Here is a 7527-nt window from a genome sequence, read left to right as displayed (position 1 = left end):
TGATTAATTAATAAAAACCGTTAAAACTTGCATAGAGAAAAGGGGACCTCACCCGGCCTAGCACCTACAAGACCCACACGATCCGTCGAGGTAACGTTTTCGGCTTTGTTCTAAGTCAATCTTCCTTTTATTTTGATCAAATTTATCGAATTAAATTCCAACATTTACATCACAGAAACTATAGAAAAACCTAACTTGGTAATCAATACAATGAAACAAATACATTCACATCAACATGTACTTACGCCAGTACGGAATTTGAGTGCACGCAGAACAAAAAAAAGAACACATTACCTGTAGTTAGTCGAGTTCCAGAAGCGGACAGCTGGGTGGTTGGAACCTTCCTCCTGGATTCCTACCGCTATTACCGGAAGTGTTGGGTGGCAAGCTAGTGCACGAACCCACCGTTTCGTCCCACGAAGTGTGTGAACACGTGTCTTTGTCTTCAGATCCCATATCTGAATCGACACGAGAAGAGATGAAAATCATTACATATTCAGCTCCATTGCTATCCCATATAAATTCACACAACAAAACTTTCCTGTAGACCCAGACCATGGATGAGCATAACCACATGGTTCTGATCACCCTCGGTGAAAACGTGATCATAGAGGCTGGACGAATTTTGTTCTATTGCAGCGATAGGCTCATCGGAAGGATAAATGGACCAGATCTGTCAAGTCGGTTTTCAAGTACGGAAGATCAAAATCAGATTAATCTAGGACACCTTCTGATGCACGTAGCGTAAGTAGCATGCACAAAGGAAACAGAATACCAACCTCCATTCTCATTGTACCCTTTGCGCAACAACTAGTAAAGGTGTCGGTGTCCTTGGGATTAAACTTAACTTGCATCAAACCTGCAGTTGAGTGAACTGTTCGAATACATTCCCAGCCACTGTCCCAGTCCCACAGCTTGACCACGCCGTCTGTACACGCAGATAGTAGGTACGGGCTGGTAGGGTGAATCGCCAGTGATGTGACATCAGAGCTACCACCGTCTCCAGCTTGGAAACTCTTAACTTCTTTCCATGTAACACACAAGTACACGTGAATGTATCCATTATCATCCCCGGCTACAAACCAATCACGTCGAGGGATGAACCTAACCGAATAAACTATCGTTGCCCCCACGACACCCAATGCAACCACTGGTTCCTGGCAATTATAAATAAATTAAGTGTGCCCAATTGTATGAAATACTTTTAAACAAGATTAGTGCGAAAGGCATATACGCATGGAAGCGGATTAGGAGCACTCGGGTGCTCCATCCCTCTATATTCAAAAACAATTTAATAATTCAAAAAAAGTAAAAAAATCCTAGATATATTTTTGAACCAAATATGACTAGGTATTGTACTCATATAAAAAGTTTGGCCGAGGAATGATTCTCGTTCACTTCAGGGCAAAAAAGACAAATTTATGACGACAATGTAGCATGAATAGTACTTATATCTAGCATTTTTTGGGAAATATTTAACCCCGGATACAATAAAGGTCATTCCCTATTTAATCTTTTTATATGAGTGCAATACCTGGTCATGTTTGATTCCCTAAAAAAATCCAGGATTTTTTGACTTTTTTTGAATTACTAAATTATTTTTGAATATAGGGGGCCGTAGCACCCGAGAGCTCCTATGCATTTTCGTGTTAAATACCGCTACCTGCCTCTTGTAGTCCCACATCGAAAGAAGCTTGCCATGACCCACCAAAATCCTACAGGTCAAAAATTCAGCCCAAAATAAGCACGGAATTAATTGACGAGGCTAATCTTTTGCCTCCATTTTCAAAAAAAGGAAAAATAAATCAGCTTGGGCACCGAACGCTGCACTTAAAGTATTGAAAATCCGCTTCTAATGCCCAGGCTCATCTGCACCCGCGCAGAGGGAAAAAATCAAAATAAATACTAGATTTTTAAAAAATAATTGTACGATAGATAATTTGATGCATGAGGCCGCTCTAATTTTTAAATCATTTGGACATCTGAGCAGATCTCAGCAAAAAAGACAAAGTCGGAGTATATAAAAAAGTTTACTGTTCATGCACTGTTCTGACCCGATTTGTCTTTTTTGTCGAGATCTGCTTAGATGTCCAAAGGATTTAAAAATAAGAGCGGACCTCGCGCACTAAATTTTCTAGCATGCATTTTTTTGGATTTTTATTATTTTATGGTTTTTTTCTAACTGGGTATAGATGAGCTTGGGCACCGAAACACTGCACTCCCAAAATATGAAATACTATATCGAACTCATTTTGGTGCCAAGTAATACACGAGCTGCAATCAATGAATCTGCTCACCAGGGTTGTGTGAGATGCACGTCTATCGATCTGAGGTCCGTAAATTTCTCACTTGAGACGATCTGGGACAGGAAGAGATTATTAGTGGTCATAAATGTGTCAAAAATACTTTTATATTATGAGACGGGGGAGTATTATCTAAATGACATGTGATACTAACCGGTTTTTAGGTTACTCTACAACTCCGTACTACTCCCTCCGTCCCAAAATAAACTTGTAGTTTTTTTTTTGAAACGGAGGCAAAAGATTTGCCTCATCAATTAATTAAGAAGAAAAAAATTGTCCAGTTAATTAACGAAAAACCGGGCAAAAACCGATACATATAGACCACAAGCGGACTACTCGCTAAGAAGCAAACTCCATAACCCCACGATCAACCCGACAAATACACATAACATGTAACAACCATGAACCCTCACACTTCTATGCCTCAAAGAAACCTCTAACAAAACCAATATTGCATACATCGAACGCCACCAAATCCACGGAGATGGAGGACAATGGGACCGAGTATCCTCCATTAAGCTGCCGATGACGCCTTACCAATGACACCACTCTTCTTGCCTATGGTCCTGAGAGCCTTCTTCACCTTCTTTATTTTGTCCGTAGAAACCTCCTCCGCTAGGAGGCAAGCAATCGTCTTGCCAGACCCAGGAGAAGCTACCTCCAAGGAGGCGAGCAAGCGACCAAGCTTTTTCAGAAAGACTACCTCGTTAATATGTGCCAACATAGCATCATGGTCAAAGATGGGCGACCGAATGGGCTTCGTCACCTCAGAATTAGGTGCCAAAGCACCTACCTCATCACCTGCAGACACCACATGGCCAACAACCTTAGGTGAGAGAGCAATAGTAGCATCCAAACCTCCACAGTCCACAAAGTCGAGAGTCTGAATGGGCTCCAACGACGGCGGAGAGGTCGCAATCGACATCACCAAGTTCCCTCCAAGCGGCCCCATCTCCTTAGGAAGCACCATCGAAATAGGCGAAGTAGGCTCCCCACAAACCTTCTGGAGCTCAGCCATAATCTGCAGCACCGGAGACACGACCTCGACAACAACTTCACTACCAGAAGCAATCGGCACGGCAGGCAACGGCAACCGACAGGATGTAGCACGAGGGGAGAGATCTCCATACATGCATGCTTCCCCATCGACAGAACCAACCTGAATCTCGGGCAGCAAGGACACATCAGGCACAACCCCAATCTGAAGCTCAGGCAGCGAAGACACATCCGGCACGACCTCTAGTTTGGCGAGAGCGGCCTCCGCCCTCCCCAAAACACTCCCGGCTCGCACTAGGCAGACATGAAGCTCAATGCGAAGCAGCTCGGTCTCCTCCGCCAACCCAACTTGCTCAGTCGAGATAGGTTGGAACTGCACATCTGTCATGGAGACTTCATCGGTGGATGCAGGTGGTGGAGCAGGACATTGGAGTGGCGAAGCATGGACAAGCTTCTCAACATGGCAGAAGCGGGCGATGTGGCCGGATCGAAGACAATCCTTGCATCGAATTGGATCCCTACAAGAGTATGCTCGGTGACCTCGATAGAGGCACCGAAAACACCTGTCTCTCAACCATTGTCGGAGGGGGACGCCGCACATTGACAACAAGGCGACGAAAAGCAGCAGGAGCCGAGCGGCGCCCTCTCGAGACGAGCTGCCAACCTCCCAAAGCATCCCCGCATGGAGCCATAGGAATTGTTGACACCGCCACTCGGTCGAAACATCCTCGCCAATTTCCCCAGCCCGGACGCACTGGAGGCGCTTGCACGACGAGCCCTTCGCCTGCAACAGTGGTGAGTAGAGCTGAAGCAGTAGGCACCACGTCCAGAGAAGCCACCACTCCCCCCTCGCCATGGATGACGAAGCAACGGGAGACATGCGTTGAGCCGAGCATAGCCGGAACCGGTCGAGAGACGGGATCCAGATCCGCCTGATCTAGATCGAGCGATGGGGGACAAATGGGGCTTGTCGCCGGTGGCTTCAGCAGGTTGTCGAAGGCGGCGCCGGCAGAGCAGGCGGGGGTGACGGACGGCTGAGCCAGAGAGCTCGCCGCTGCGGCCGGAGCGGAAGCCGCTGCAGCCTTCGGGGAGCGCGGGCGGGAGACCTGCCGGCCGCCGTTCTCCAACCCGGTGCCGACAGGCCAGAGGCAGTGGCTGCGGGAGCGGGGTCGGAGGCGCTGGCAATGTGGCCGTCGCCGGTGGGGGCTGGTGGAGGGGCGCGGGGGCCGCGACAAGGTGGACGGGGGCGGCGGGCGGCGGAGGTTGGTTGCTCGGCGCGGAGCCGAGGCGTCCCTGCACGGCCGGGCCAGCCTTCCGTCCGGCGAGGAAGGCCGCGGCGAGCGCGGCGGCCAGAGCAGGGGCGGTGAGCGACGGGGCTGAAGCGGCCGACGATGACGGAGCAGCCGTCGCGGACATGGGGCCATCGCGGACGCGGCTGCCCGCAGCTACCACACGGGCTGCTCGGGCACGACGAGCAGCGAAATTGGGACGGGCGGTGAGCGGACGGGGCAGAGCTTCCAGATCCGGGGCCGCCGGAGGCAGGGGAGGTCGAAGGAAGGAGGTCAGCCCGGCAGCGGCGCCGCGCGGTCGCTCATCGCCGACGTGCTCATGTCGCGTTCCATAAAGCTATAGTTGAGACATTTATTTTGAGACAGAGGGATTACTTGATATGCAGAACTCACCTTGGGGGCCACTCCCTCCTCACTTGGTAGGCAGATGACGGCCCTCAACATTGTTGTATGCTCCTCGCCCCCTACCTCTTTGACTCGCTTCAATAATTCGCCATCAATTTTAGGCTCATCGCCTATGGATGACTTCAGCTTTTTAAGGTCGTTCCTGCTCCCCATGGCGATCATTACTATCTTAAACATGCCCGCGTCTGATGGCGGTTGTTGTTGCTCCAGCATTGTCACATTGAAAGAGCCAGTTGACATTGGGTCCAGATTGTTGGTTCCAGTACGGATTTCGTTCACGAGTTCGTGCTTACAAGGAGTATACATATTGGGGAACTGGGGTGCAACCCAATAGTTCACATAACGATCTGTCATGTTAGCTATGCTCAGTGGGCATTCGATACGTTTTCCTGCCTCGAATGGAAAGCAGAGCTCGAGAGGGTAAATATTTACTCCATTTATCAGAGTTGATGAAGTGCTAGACGAGTTTGAAATATCTATTCCATTAAGCCTACAGATAATATCCCCTATTGTAGGTCGCTTCAGTGGGTTATCATCCGTGCAATCTATCCATATCTCAGCACATACTTTTACTTGTTCTAATAGTGTATGGCTCTGTGATGTACCAAACGTGTTCTTCCAACTTTCCAGCACCTATGCAATTCACAATCATAGTGTGTTAAGAGTTTGATCCGGGGTAGCACTTTCAAATAGGGAACCAGAACATGTAGTTATAAGAAGTGTTGAATATCAAATAATTTAGATTCAAAAAGAGTTGCCAGTATCTTGAAATGGTAATTTAAATGATTTTACCTCGTCAAGGTTGGGGCGCTCGTCAAGTTTAAGTCCCATCATAATCTTTATGATTATAACCCCTAGACTATATATGTCCGTCTTCAATGTCATTTCACTCTGTTTATGAATTCCGGTGCCAAATATCCCCTGCATGAAAATTGATGTAGTGATTGATTGATGAATAAATGGGTATGCAGAAGTGCTGTATGATGTCGAAAAAAATGGACTTATGTAGCCTACAGTGTTCCTGCTCGTTTTTTGGTAATAATCAGGCTTTGGCTTTCAGGTAACCGCCTGGATAGACCAAAATCCGCTATTTTAGGTACCATATAATCGTCCAATAGTATATTCTGAGGTTTGAGGTCCATATGAATAATGCGCTGCTGGTGGCGGTGAAGATAGTGCAGGCCCTCGCATATCCCACTGATTATCTGATATCGCGTAGACCACTCAGGTTCGCATTCTGTGATGCGTATAAAATACAAGAAATAGTTATTTTTAATTTGTTATTATGCCATCAGGAGAGCAGTGCAACAGAAGGAGAAACACGCAACTTGGTTGATTGCACGATGTGCAAATCAAGTATACGCATGTTCAGTAAAAAAAAGCAGAGACACCTGCTTCTTCACTATGTGTACACTTTGCATAGGCAAAATGTCCAAACTTCCGTTTAAGATGGAAAAAATAAAAATAGACATCAAGGATATGCTGCATAAAAATGACAAGTAGGAGTGTAGGAGTATGTGACTGATTTGAAATACTCCCTCCGTCACGGTTTAGAAGGCGCGTTTGAAAATTCTTTAGGATCTAGGTAGTTATCTATTGGTTGTTGGATGGGCTAAAAAATAGCATTCACACTACGCATGCATATAGAAATAGTATATCGGAGTACTAATTAGCTATTAGAAATAAATGCAATGCGTCTTAAATCTTTTCTATTGTGGAAACGCACGCAAATTTAACGGTGCCTTCTAAACCGTGACGGAGGGAGTACTTGTCGAGGGTCCCTTTACTTAGGTACTCAAAGCATAATAACTTTTCTCGTTCTACTCCCAAGACTTCTTTTCCTTCATATAGCATCGGCACCATTTGCGTGTTAGAGCAGTGCCCTAGAAACCGTACTATATTTTTGTGCTTGACCTTTTTGAGACAATCGACCTCACTGTCGAAATTTTGTGAGAGAACCTCCAACTGTTCATTACGAAGTTTCTTCACAGCAACCATCATACCATTTCGAAGCGTACCCTGCAGTTCACAGCACAATTATCAGCGTGCCAGGTTATGACTGTGAGCGCAGGTGTGAGCCTAAGGGTGCACGTACCTTGTAAACCACTCCAAACCCACCACTGCCGATTAGTTGATCAGCAGAGAAATTGTTTGTGATGGCCTTGAAAACCGAGTAAGGAATGACGACTGGACCCATGCTTTTGTCACCTAACGCCCTCTCCAGCTCACTATATTCATGACTATCCATGATGGAGTGCAGTGGGACACGGCTGAATCAGGGTTGGCGGCACGTAACCAAGCTCAAGAGAGAAGATGTAACACAGCAAGGTAACAAAACTCTGAAAGATTCATTCATGTCATCCATTCGCAGAGAAACATATCAGAAAGACAGAAACTAATCTCTACTCCTAATGGACGAATTGGTTGAATAGTTCCCCCCACTTTCAACCGGTTTATTTTCAACCGGTTTTTTCAACCGGTTTTTCTTCGTCCCACCTCCCACCACCCTCCTCCCACCGGGTTTTCTCTTTCTC

The 7527-nt window shown here is 46.8% G+C and overlaps 1 pseudogene; it reads right to left on the bottom strand.

The window, feature by feature from the left end:
* Positions 1-280: 280 nt before the first annotated feature.
* LOC119299266 lies at positions 281-7241 on the bottom strand (annotated as a pseudogene).
* Positions 7242-7527: the final 286 nt, after the last annotated feature.

The sequence above is a fragment of the Triticum dicoccoides genome, chromosome 5A, assembly GCF_002162155.2.
Source record: "Triticum dicoccoides isolate Atlit2015 ecotype Zavitan chromosome 5A, WEW_v2.0, whole genome shotgun sequence".
Lineage (NCBI taxonomy): Eukaryota > Viridiplantae > Streptophyta > Magnoliopsida > Poales > Poaceae > Triticum > Triticum dicoccoides.
The sequence above is the reverse complement of the archived record's forward strand: the minus strand, read 5'-3'. Positions and strand labels throughout refer to the sequence as shown.